General features: G+C 42.1%; 1 protein-coding gene across 7 annotated transcripts in view; it reads right to left on the reverse strand.

The window, feature by feature from the left end:
* SUFU (SUFU negative regulator of hedgehog signaling) overlaps positions 1–13,122 on the reverse strand; it is a 95,005-nt gene that overhangs the window by 53,396 nt on the left and 28,487 nt on the right. The window lies entirely within an intron of this gene.

Here is a 13,122-nt window from a genome sequence, read left to right on the forward strand (position 1 = left end):
AGGGATGGAGTAAGGACTGAGTGGTGAGAATGGACTTGGAAGTGCATTCAGCTGGGCTTTCTCAGAGCCACGAAGTTAGGCCTCCAGCCTCAAAGAACTTTCTTAACACTAGAATAAAGCCAGCCTTTAAGTTACCAAAAGCTGAAAGACTCTTGTGACTCATTTTGTGGATTTCAAAGGCTACACAGTGCTTCCTTAGTGCCTGCGATGACAACTGGCCACAATACAGCTGAGGGCGCTGTGGCATTAATGGCCAGGGGCCATCCAGCCTCATGGAATCCCCTTCATTGAGGACAACAGGGCACACACCAAATTGCAAGATGTACAGACCTTGTGACCCACAGTTCCACTTTAGAAATTTATTCTGATAACTGAACATAACTGATGGCTGCCAAGATGTACATACATGGATGTTCCTTAAGGGTACTGTTTAAAGTGGAGAAAACTGGAAACTACCTGAAAGTTCATCAACAAGGGTTTGTTTATACTGGAGGGGTCTATTATCTTACTATCTGTGATATCTTATTATATCACAATAATAAGAAATAAGAAATAATAAGAGATATATATTTTGGTCTTTAACCCCAGCTCCTGGCCAGAACTTCAAAAACCTTTGTAATTTCCTAAGCAATAAAAATGCTAAAAGCTTCTTTTGTTCTTCGTCTTTGACCCTGGTTCCTGACATAGAGCTCCTAAATCTAAGTCCCCTAGAATTTCCTGGCTGAAAGGAAAGTATTTCAAGGCAACTCCTGGTGGATTCCTGGACAGCTTCAGGATGGATGATGGTCACCAGAAAGAGCAAGCCATGATTAGAAGCTGGAAATGTTTAGCCTCACCCCCCATCCTCTATGGAGGGGAGAGGGGATGGAGACTGAGATAACACTCACACCTAAGAGATGCGGCCTCCATAAAGATCCCTAACTATGGGGTTTGGACAGCTTCCGGGCTGGTGAACACATGGTGGTGCTGGGAGGGCAACACGCCTACAGAAGGCAGGGAAGCTCCGAACCCCCTCCCACATGCCTTGCCCTATGCATCTCTTCTATCTGATTGTTCCTGACTGTACTCTTTTATAATAAGCCACTAAGCTAGTAAGTAAACTGATTTCCTGAGTTCTGTGAGCTGTTCTAGCAAATTATCAAACTTGAGGAAGGTCATGGGAACCCCAATTTATAGCTGGTTGGTCAGAAGTACAAGGGACAACCTGAGACTTGTGACTGGTGTCTGAAGAGGGAATGGGGGTTAGTCTTGTGGGACTGAGCCCTTATTTGTGGGATCTGACATTATCTCCAAGTTGATAGTATCAGAACTGAATTGAATTGTAGGACACCCAATTGGTGCCTACAGAGAACTGGAGAGTTGTTTGGTGTGGGAAAATCCACACATCTGGTCACATAAGAGTAAAGCAGTAGAGGGAAACAGTGCATTTTCCTTCCACCATCATATAATGCAACATCTTACAACCATTACAAACACTGCTACTGATCTCTAGATAGAAAGACTTGATGATGTGATGCTGGGTGAAGAAACCACGCTAATATGTATAATGCCAAGTTAGTAAATTGTCTAATTATTTTATGCATAGAGACATGTCTAGAAAGGTGATAACCAAATGTTAAGAATACTTGTCTCAGGGGCTAGGATTTGGATAGTTTACTTTTCATTTTCAGTTACATATTTATTTAAATTACAAAGTAATAAAGACTTTTATAAGAAATTCAAACAACAGACAAGCGTATAAAGTAAAAAAATAAAATTTTCCCCCGTCAGTCCCATTTCTCAGATATAACCACTGCTAATGTTTACATGCATTCTTCAAGATTTTTTCCTAAGCATATATAATCAAATTAATATTTTTTCAAAGTAAAAATCCAATCCTACTCTTCCCATTGTTCTGATTTTGCTTTCTTCATGTTTTCAACATAGCTTAGATTTTTTTAAGCATTTTTTTAAATGGAAAAATAATAGTTATTTTTGTTTGGGAGAACAAAAGTGCATCAGCCAGGACAGAACACAATGCATGTGTGATCTGAGTGGCCCAGTAAAGAGAAGCAAAGGACAAAGGCTTCCTGTGTTCCGGTCACCATGCTGGACAATACGGGTGGGGGACGCAGACGAGTCCAGCTGGTCTAGAAAGTTCATAAGTGCCCTGTTCTCCCTAAATCTTCAAACCCAAAGAGCGACTGCCAGAGCTAAGCCAGTGACTCAGGAAAGCTAGGACGCTGGGCTGCAGCCTGAGCCAGAGAAGCCTCCCTACCCCGGTGCAGTGTTCCAGTGTGCAGCTTCCACTGGGCCAAGCAGGACAAAGCTGAGGAAGGCCACCCCACTGCTGCTTTGGAGGTCCCCTGCAACACGCCAGCAAAATAACCTCCCAACACCTGGGCTTGCTGCAATCCCTCTTTAAAAGCACCAAGTTCCTTTGCCCCTTCCTTCCCTGGTTCTAGTTTCAACCGATATATTCCCAGAGAAGGGGATCTGTGAAGAGCCCCACTGCCAGGGGAGCTAGAGCAGAGCCTGTCTCACTTAGGGGAGCCATTTATTTCCCACTGAGAGCTATAAAGAGAGCAAGAAAGCAAGATCCCTCGCAGACAGATCATTGCATGGTATTTGAAGCTGTTCTAATAACTGCACCAGAGGGCATACCCTGAGGTGGTGACTTGTCCTGTGGTAATGGCCTGGGGCTGCTTCTCGGGGCTCACTGTCCTGTCCTCTGGGAAGTTCTCTGAAAAATTCAGTCATGATTATCCTTTTGGTTTTTCTTTTCTGATAATAAAACCCATGCTTTGTATAGAAATATTTTAAATGACAGGAAAACGACAATAATTCATAACCCCAGCACCCTCTGTGACTAGCATCATGTATCTCTCCCAACTGTCTACGTGGACATGTAGATATTGTTAACAGGAGTAGGACCCAACTTCATCCAGTGTTGTAATATGCTTCTTTTTTTTCTTTAAAAAAATTTTTTTTTCTGCAATATGCTTCTTAAATGACAACATAAATAATATTAATTGTTTTCATGTATTATGCCAGGTACTGCACTAGGAGCATTAAATATATTACTAGATATTACTACCCCATTTCACAGCTAAAGTAACCTTGGGTCAGTTTTGACCTCAGGGCCCACAGGTCATCCATGGCAGAACTAGGATTTGCTCTCCTCCACCCTGTTCTCTAGCCCTCTTCACTGAACATTCTACCTTGAGCCATTCCAGGTTACCATTTCAGGGCTTTACCTCCTGCAGAGGTGCTAAGTCTACTCCTAACTTTCCAGCAGCTCTGCCAGGCTTGCCAGAGGCCCTCACCACCCCTTGGGAGAGTATCCCTGAAATGCAGGTGCTAGAGACAAAGGAGCCAGTGAAAGGTTAACCAATTACAACTCCACGGGAGGCCGCAGATGAGCAAACTAGTCTGAGGGTGAATTATCCTAGTTTAATGCCTGTACAGATTAACCCCTTTCTATTAAGAAGCTTAAAGCATTTCATGTAGTTCTCCAAGATACAGACCCAAGGAAGCTAAAGGAATTCGCTTCAAATCATGCAGCAGCTCAGCAGGAGATGCATTCACCCCTTCTTCAACAAAGTTATAGGCACTATGAGCCCTCTATAAGAAGCCAGGGGACAGGCCCCCAGCTAAGGCAATTTCCAAGGTCTCTGGATATCTCACAGAGATTTAAAGATGGTCACCTCTCTACTTGGGTCATTATACAGAAGTGTAAAACACTCTTTAAATCAGGTGTTGGCAGATTTTTTTCAGTAAAAGGCTAGATATTAAATAATTTAGGCTTTGAGGGTTATATAGTTTGTATAACTACTCAACTCTGCTGTTGTAATACAAAAGAAGCCACAGATAATATATGTAATGGGCATGGCTGTCTTCCAACTAAATTTTATTTACAAAAACAGGTGGCCATCAGGATTTGGCCCGCAGGCTGTACTTTTCCAACCTCCGCTCTTAGGGTTGACATCTTCCCTAAAAACACCCAGACTTAGATATTGTCTAGAATATAGTTTATATGTAAACCACTTAAATTTTAGGGCATAAGCTCATTTCTGAGGTTGACCTGCTTTTCTTCAGTGGAGTAGAAACAGAATCTTTCAACTATCAATCTAAAATCTTGGGAGAGTGCAGAGAAATCAGGAATTGCTTTGCTTTATAGTTGTGGTCAGTATTACTAACATGAAAACGAAAATATTTTACAGATCCATAGCAACCAGAAAAGAAGATAAATCAGGCTGAGGGAAAGAAAATGTCAGGAAAATCAAAAAGAGTATGAGAAGAAAAATGATATTAATATTACCAGGCAGCTCCATTTGGCTTCAGTTAGCTGACTGGAGCAATGGGCAGCTTATCCAAACCAGGAAACGAGAGAACTCGACAGCTCTCATTGGAATGATGGAGTGTCTCCTTTCAGAAAACTTTACTTGAGGCACAGATATTAAGATCATGTACACTTGGGACATCTAGAGAAGAAAGCCAGGTAAACTGTTGAGAAGCTGAACTGCAGCCTAGCCATAACTCACATCTTGGGACATGCTCTAAGCTCTTTACTCAATCTTCCTGACTTCCTTCACTTATCTGCAGAATAGGGATAAGGAAGCAAAACCCATTCTACCTCCTGGATCTGGAAAGAGAGCCCTGTGGTGTGCTATTGGGCACAGGTATGTGGAGGCTGACACCCTTGAGGGAGAAGAGGGGTCCCCTCCTTAGACTGGAGTGCCTCAGGGGAGGCAGGCTAAGGCCAGGATCATACCGAGTCAAGGCCCCAAGGATTCGAATGGCAGCACTGAGAAGAATCCATGATTCTGAGGACTATGCTCAAAGTGCTGCAACAGCCCCAGCGCCTTCTAGGAGCAAGTCACTCTCAAAATGCAAACAGAAAGTCCCTGACTCCTCTAATCCAAGTACATCTTAATTTTTTAAAAAGGAGGTCATTTCGGTTTCTTCCTTAAAATGCTTTCATAGCTATCCCTAAACTGGTCATTTCGGTTTCTTCCTTAAAATGCTTTCATAGCTATCCACTGCCTTCAGAATCAAATCCAGACTCTTCATCACAACTTTGAGTACAAGCGCAAGGCCCAGCACTTTCCCATGTCTGCTAGGCCTCCAGCTTTCCCTGAGCCCTTTCCTCTCCCTCACCTCCCTCCAGCCACATGAGCCTTCTTCCAGATCTTCATATTCCTCAAGCTTTTTCCCTCCTCATGCTGTGCCCTCTGCCAAAAAAATTCTTCTCATTCTCTGCCGTCAGTCTTGTCCTTGCCTGACTTTAAAATCTAAAATGAGTCCACCACCTTAGTCTTGGAGCATCCTGATCTTTCCCTTTCAGCAATCTTATGGAATCAAATATTTATTCACCTGTGTTTTCAGTGTCTCTCTCCACTGCCTACAGGCAGGGATCCTCTCTGACAAGAGTCCTTGGCATGTAGCAGGCACTTAAATAAAAAATATAACCGATGAAAAGAGCTCCTTTCCCCCAAGTCCTCTCTTCATTTAAAATGGATCCTTAGAGGCTCAGAGGCTATAGCATGCAAACCAGCGCTGCTTAGGGCATCCCCAGAGGCTCACTCCTGCCACTCAGCAGCCTCAGGAAATTCTGCAAGGCCTATAATCTCTCTGAGCCCATTTCCTTATCTGAAAAGCATCAGCATCAGTATCTTCCTCATCAGGCCATCTACTGCAGAGGTAAACTAAGAAAATGTAAGTGCCCAAGAAAGCTTGTTGCTCAATAACGACTGATTGGTTTACTTACTTTTAACTATAAAAAAGTAAGCAAAATTTACTTACTTTTAACTATTAAAAAGTAAGTGAAAAAGAAAAGAAAGAAAAAAAAGACCTCAACAGAAAAAGACTGAACTGTGTGTGTAATTTCACCTTATGAAAAGCAGGAGAAGGCCAAACTCAAGAAAACGCCACAATTCACTGAGATTCTTTACAGAAAATTTGACCTGCTATCAATATCTGGAAAAGTCTCTCTGACTTGAGGCACACACAGGCTGTGTCCCTTGCCACTTCCAACATCATAGACAGGAGACCTGATGGATGGGTTCCTGTGCTAATTCTAATCTGCATGAGATACTATATAAGGGCTTCCTGTCCTTCCTAACCCCAAATGTATGCATTTAACACGAATTAATGATCTCAAGCCAAGTAACCTAAGAAAGGGAACCAATTCTCAAGGACCCAGGAGAGTACTTTGGTGCTAATAATTTTACATAAAAATCATTATGTTGTGTTTACTGGATGATCACAACAGTATTATTATAATAATATAATCATCCACAGTAGCTATTAACATGTAAAATGTTAATTTCCCTTAACCCAGCAATCCTACTTCTAAGAATCTTTCCCATGGAAATGCTTAGGCAAGAATGCAAAAACACACATATACAAAGATGCTCACTGAAGATGCTCACTGCAGGTTTGTGGCAGGAAAAAACTGGAAGTCGCCCAAACGCCCAACAACAGGAGACTGGTTAAACAAAGTATTGTATACCTAGATAATAAAAAAGTGTACAGTTAGAAAGAACATATTGACATGGGAAGACGTCCAAAAGATATTAAGTAAAAAAAGCTAGTTGAAAAACAATCTGAAAAGCATGGTCCATTTTTATAAAATAATTCCACAGATACATGCATTGAAAAGAAAATCTGGAAATAGGAATGCCAACCATTTCCCAGTGGGGGGAATGAATAATGAAGGATTTTTGCTTTCTGTGTCATATACTTCTACGTTTCAATTTTTATAATGAGCAAGAATTTCTTTCAGAAATGGGAAAAGGAAAGAAAATGTAAAACAAAAAATCTCTGTTGGTATTAGTCTGCCAATACCACAGAGTCCAATCAGCTTTAAGCTCTGATGGCTCAGGATGCTAACACAGTGTCGCCCCGTCGTCCTTCTTGGACCCGAATCACAAATTAAGCCGACTCAGCACTTGTCATGAGGCTGCCATTACACAACAGCTAGTGAAGGTACTTGAATTTCCACAGTGTCCGTTACAAGGTTGGGGGGCCACGTCTCTCCTAAAACTCAAGTGAAATTGCCTTGGAATTTGTGGTTAAAGCCTACCAATGGCAGAACTGAGAGCAGACAGCCTCTCCAGTAGAATTCTAAAGTGCAGCTGAGAAATCGAGCCCTGCTGAGTTGGGGAATGGTTTCTTTCTAATGAAACCCAGAGGGGTAGGGGGCAGGGGAGCAGTCACTGGCAATCTGAGAAGAAACAATAAGCTGATGGTAAAATTATAAGAGAATGAGAAAGTAAGAGAAACTGGCTGCAAGGTAGGAAGGAAAGAAGTGTCTACTGGTGAAGTGTCTACTGATGTATTTACTGCACAACTTGTTCAGAATGATTCAGGAGCCTGGTTCTGGTTCTAAATTTGCTATAGCAGGTGAAACAATGACAGCAACCCCTTCCCTTTCTACACGACACTTTTGTACTAACCCAGTGTCCTGATCAATATGCGAGGTTCCTGACTCCAGGCAGGGCTAGGGCTTCTTGGGTAGGAGGGCGGATAATGCTTTGCCCACCTGGTGGTCATTCCCCTCCTTATTAACACGACCCCAGTTTTCTTCCTCTGCCTTTCCTTGACCATGACTTTCAGGGAACCAGAGCCCATCCTCAGCCGTGGAAGGTGGATACTGATTCGTAAACCAAAGAGACTGCCTCACTTTCCTGATATAATTCTAGCCAACGAGATGCAAAGGGAGATCAATGAGGGCAGTTCTGTGGAAGTTTTGATTGGCCTTTAAAATAGACAAAGGACAGAAGGGTCTCTTTTACTGCTGGTAGACTCTGTCAAATGTGACTGCTGGATGCTAGGGATTATGGCAGTCATCTTTGGAATATGAGGGAACTAGCCTAAAAAGGCAAGCCAAAGTACTGAGGAAGGCAGAGCAGGAAGTTAGAAAGAACTCAGGTCCTTAACAATATTGTTGAACATATGACAACCAACCCTGGAACTGCTTCACCTCCAGATGACTTGCTATGTAAGATAAGTGCCCTTACTGTTAGGACATTTTAGTCAAAGTGTTCTGTTACGTGTAGTCAAAACCATCCCAACAGATACAAGACAGAACAAAAGGTGATCGCTCCATCACGATTAAACTCCCAAGCATAACTGCACACGATTACTGAGGTAATAGATGCTCCTACGGTCCTATGAGAGGAACTGATTTTGCCTACCCAGAACCAGAGAGACCTATTCTTTTTCAGCCAGTATTTACCTATTGCTTTAGAGGCCTTCTCTTCTATTCCATGTGGTTGGAAGTGAGGAGCAGGGAGAACTTTAAACATAAATCCTGGTGCTCCATCCTGGACCACCACCATCAACCAGGGTGGTCACATGACCCAGGCAGAACTAACCTGAGCTCCTCCCCAGGACTACCATAGGAATGTTGGGGAAGAAAAGCCTTTTGCCTGCTGGGGCTGCAAACTGAGAGAATCAGAAACTCTGACTGGGGGTGTTCATCTTTCTTAGCACATGGGGAGAGTCAGTCTGCAGTACAAGACCAACACATGAGTCAGAACCCTGAGGACACTGTTTGAAATATGAATCGAGCCATGCCTGAAACCCTGGACATCTCAGTTACCTGAGCCAATCAAGTGTGTTATTGTTTAAGGTAGTTTGAGTTAGGTTTCTGTCATTTTCTTATAACTAGAAGCTCCCCAACCAAAATAAACACTAAGGTGCCCTACTCCCACATCTTGAATCCTTCACCTTCTCTAGATAGTCTTCTTTCCCAGGTCTCTCTCATTTCTACTTCCTTTTCTCTATAGCTCAGCTTTCCACCTCTGAGTAAACTGACCAAAAGGCAACCAACTTCTGGCAAGTCGGGGTTAGGTTACAGGACCCTTCCGAGTCACTGCTCAGAGCAGACCTCAGAGGCAGCCTCACATATCCCTGCGGCCGGGCATGGGCATCGCCACCCCTCACTACACTCCCCAGAGTCTTGTCATCCTCTTTTCCTTGCCTACCACTGCTCTGATGCCATTTCGAAGCCTGTATGGTATAGCTGTAGATGTCACTTAGCTCTGGAAGAGCAAGTCTAAGCATTCCATTTACTAGATGACACTGCTCAGCTGCATGTTCTCATACGCGAATTGGCGTGGTGCTCCACATATAGTCACTGAGTTGAAGGTGAACAGCATGGGAGAGGCAACATCATCAAATACAACTACGCTGCTAGTTACACATGTAGGTATGTCTATAAAGACATCAAACATAAAATACATGTTCTGTATAATAGCACCTGTGTAACCCCTGTAGGGTGTAACCACTTGGGCAGAGCAATGCCTACACATCACAAGGGAGGTTGTCTGCAGCATCAGGAGTGTGCCCTGCTCTGAGAAAACCTGAAAGGCCTAAGCCCAGTCTTACAAAACAGTTACAATAAAGGGCAGTTATTTACATTATAAAAAGATTCTCCACCTTATAAAAAGATTTACTACAAAGGCCCACTAAACTGCTTGGTCTCTATTGCATTTAGAATAGAATTTGATTTGTATAAGGCTTTACAGGCACTGTCAACTACATAAATAAAAGGAGCCACAGTTGAACTGAATTTGTTTTTTGGATGTATAATGTGACGAACAAACAATGCAATTTTACTTATATCACTATTATTGATTTTCTGTGTGAGAGAAAGTTAATGGTGGCAAATGTCATCATATCAGTTGAGGCAGGCATCTGATTCAGAAACAAACAAGGCATTTCCTTCCTAACAAGGTTTTGCTGTTAGGTCGGGTCTTTACTGTCACTAAAAAAAAGATCAAGGTACTCACCTTCTCAATCCATATAGTTTTTAAAGACTGAAGAAGAAGAATAATTGCAGATAATATTATATAGTTCTTGATACATATCAAGCACTGTTCTAAATGCTTTGCAGGTATTACTCATTTCATCCTCTCAATAACTTCATGTGTAGTTACTGTTATTATCCCTGCTTTATAGATGAGTAAATGGGTTATACTGCCCAAGGTCAGGAGGCAATTAACTGGCAGAGCTAAGAATGTAGGCAGTCTGGGTCCAGGGGCTATGCTCTTAACCAACATACTATGCTGCCCCCATGATCTGGCAGTCACATGCAGGAAGACAGTACATCAGAGAGGAGTGGAGTGGAAATGAGTGCTACTTAGCTTATTATCAACAAGTTCAGGCACATGGTGCTAAGGACCTGTATTAGGCAGTAAAAAAGGGGGAAAAGGGGAGGGATGGTGATTAAAAAGAGGCATAAGGGAGGTTTTTGGAGAATTAGTCTGTTTCTTGATTTGGGTTCTGGTTATATGGGTATGTTCAGTTTGTGAAAACTCATTAAACTGTACCTTTTATATACATATTTTCATGAATAAAAAGTTAATGGGTGGAAGAATAGATTTAAGAGAATTTTGGTAATATTATGAATGGTTTTTGCCCTCCTCTATTTTCCAAATGTTCCAGAATGCCCGAGCGAGGCATCATGGAGCTCAGAGGCCGTGTGAGCAAGTGTAATCACCCACATGGATGATTCTGAAATCTCAGTGTCCAGCCTGAGACATCCAGCAGCCCTGACATCAGCTGAGCTACAGGCAACATGGAATCATGGTTAAGAGAGTGGCATTAAGAGTTACAATGCCTGGGCTCAAATCTTGCCTTTGCACCTATTAGATGTGTGATCTTGAACATGCTATTTCACCTGTCCATACTATCTTGCTTTCTGCAACTGTAAAGCTGGTATAACACAGTGCCTAACTCACAGGGCTTTACTGAATACTGCACGTATTGTTCTCACCACTCAGGCCCATGGCCATGGTCTCCTATCTTGCATCTGTTAGCACATACTTTTTATTATTTCCCTATTATTCAGATAATTTATTATGAGTCCCTTCTATGTTACAAAAAGAATTTAAGGTAGATTTGTTTTAGCTATTATTTAAGTAGGTAGTACAATCATATCATAGAAAATCTGGGAGACAGAAAACTAAGTATTATACTTTTAGGAGTATAGTCATTCTGCTGCTGCTGTGAAATGCCGGAAGTGATCTGCAGGTGCAAACCAGAGCTGTCATATTAGAGCCACCATAAAAAGGCCAGAGGTGCAGAAGGTGCCATGAAACATACACTAGTCAATGGACACTCAAGAAACAGCCATAACTTTTTTTTTTTTTGAAAACTTAGAAGGTTAGAAGGTCAGCACAATGAATACCCATATGCTCTTCACCTAGATTCACCAGTTGTTAACATTTTGTTACATTTGCTTCTCTTCTTTCTCCACACACAGACACTTCATTGCTGAACTGTTAGAAAATTAAGTTGCACCATCATGTCACTGTATTAAAAAACACTTCAGCTTTTATCTCCTACGAATAAGGACATTAGCTGTATAACCATAATACCATATCACACTCAAGGAATTTCACAGTTGCACAATACTGTTATCTAATATACAGTCTATACTTACATTTTCCCAATTGCCCTAAAAATGACCTTTTTATTTTTGCAATTTAGGATCCAATCGAGGATCATAAATCCATTTAAATGATCAGGTTTTCCGTAATCTAGGACAGCCCCGTCCCCTTGCCTTTTCATATCTTTCATAGCGCTGACATTTTTGAAGAATCAATGATTACATTAGTATTGTAAAAATGGTCACTAGTGTTGTTTCCGGTGTGGGTAAAATGACCTTTGCAAATCAAATTCTATTTTTTCATTCACTTGCATTATCATTTCATAACTATATTAAAACTATTTCAGAAGTTCATTGCTTGACTCCACCTGACAGTGATTTATAACACCTACTTGTTTTACATTTCTCTGATCTCTATCCACCTGAACAAGTATATACAAACAAGAAGTTGACTAGTTTTTATAGCCACCTTTCCTAGAAATATCTATTTTCCCAAAGACAGTTCTATATCGAAATCAACTTCAGGCATCCCTCCCCTCTCCCCAAGAAGGTCGAGAAGAGACATTAAGGGTTCAGGCAGTAGACTCTTGGCACAATTTTAAAAGATTCTTCAAACCACACTAGGATAGCACCAAATCACATGGCCAGCTGGTCCTGGCAGCCTGCTTCCCCTGCCCCTGTGAATGTTACTTCCTCTTGGTCAACAGTTCTTTACAGCCAAACACCATCTCCAGACCAGCAGCATTAGACTCCCTGAGAAGGTGGTTAAGACACAGATGCCCTAGTCCCACCTCTGACCAACTGAATCAGAGCCCTGCAGAAGGGTATGGGAATCAGTGTGTTGATGAGCTTCCCAGGAGATCTCATGAGCAGACAGGTTGGGAAACCTTGCTCAGAAAAGACCCACTGTAGCCTCTAAAATGGGACTATCCCATAGTACACACAATGGTAGATAGTACTTAAATATCAGTCCTATTACGAGACAGCTACTCTACCAACAACTGACTCCAAGGGGTCTGGAATGAGAGCAGAGGAGTTCAACTCAGAAGCTTTACTGTACGCCCAATTTATACCCTACTCAGGCTGAAATAAAAAGTCGTTATACTTAAGAGAAGCTGCCAGATAGATCTATGGTTCTCCAACTTTAGTCTCTACCGAAGCACCTCAGAACATCACCCCCAAAGATTTTGAGCCAGAGGTCTCCTGTGGGGCCCAGGAATGTGTGGTTGCTACAAACCCTCTAGGTTCTTCTGATGCAGGGGGTCCGAGGACCATACTTTGAGTGACTCTGGCCTACTCTGGCCTAGATGCTGTTCTGCCCCTATCTATAAGCAGTCAAAGAGCAAAATAGTTGGATAAAGTATCTTGGCCTTTGTTTGAAGGCTACTTACCAAACCGAAGAAACAAAATCTGAGGTAGTATTGGAAATATTTCTGAGCAATTAATTAATCAAACATTCAGATGATATGAACCCTCTACAAAAGATACTAAATTTCACTCCAACATTTCATCCCACAGGAGGACTAAAGGCAGGCTGAGCCAAGAGCAAGAGACCAAAGCTCCTAACACAAAGCCCCACTTCAGGTTCTATATTAACAGTCTCCAGAGGGGCAACAGGAACACAGGACCATCCCCTGGAGGGCATCTGAATCATTTGGATCAAACAATATTTCTGACTGTCAAGGTCCTACCTGATTCCAGTTCCCCTTCACTGTGAGGAAGCAAACTCCTGGCACTTCTTT

This window comes from Pteropus vampyrus, unplaced genomic scaffold (assembly GCF_000151845.1).
Source record: "Pteropus vampyrus isolate Shadow unplaced genomic scaffold, Pvam_2.0 Scaffold816, whole genome shotgun sequence".
In the NCBI taxonomy this organism is placed as follows: Eukaryota; Metazoa; Chordata; class Mammalia; order Chiroptera; family Pteropodidae; genus Pteropus; species Pteropus vampyrus.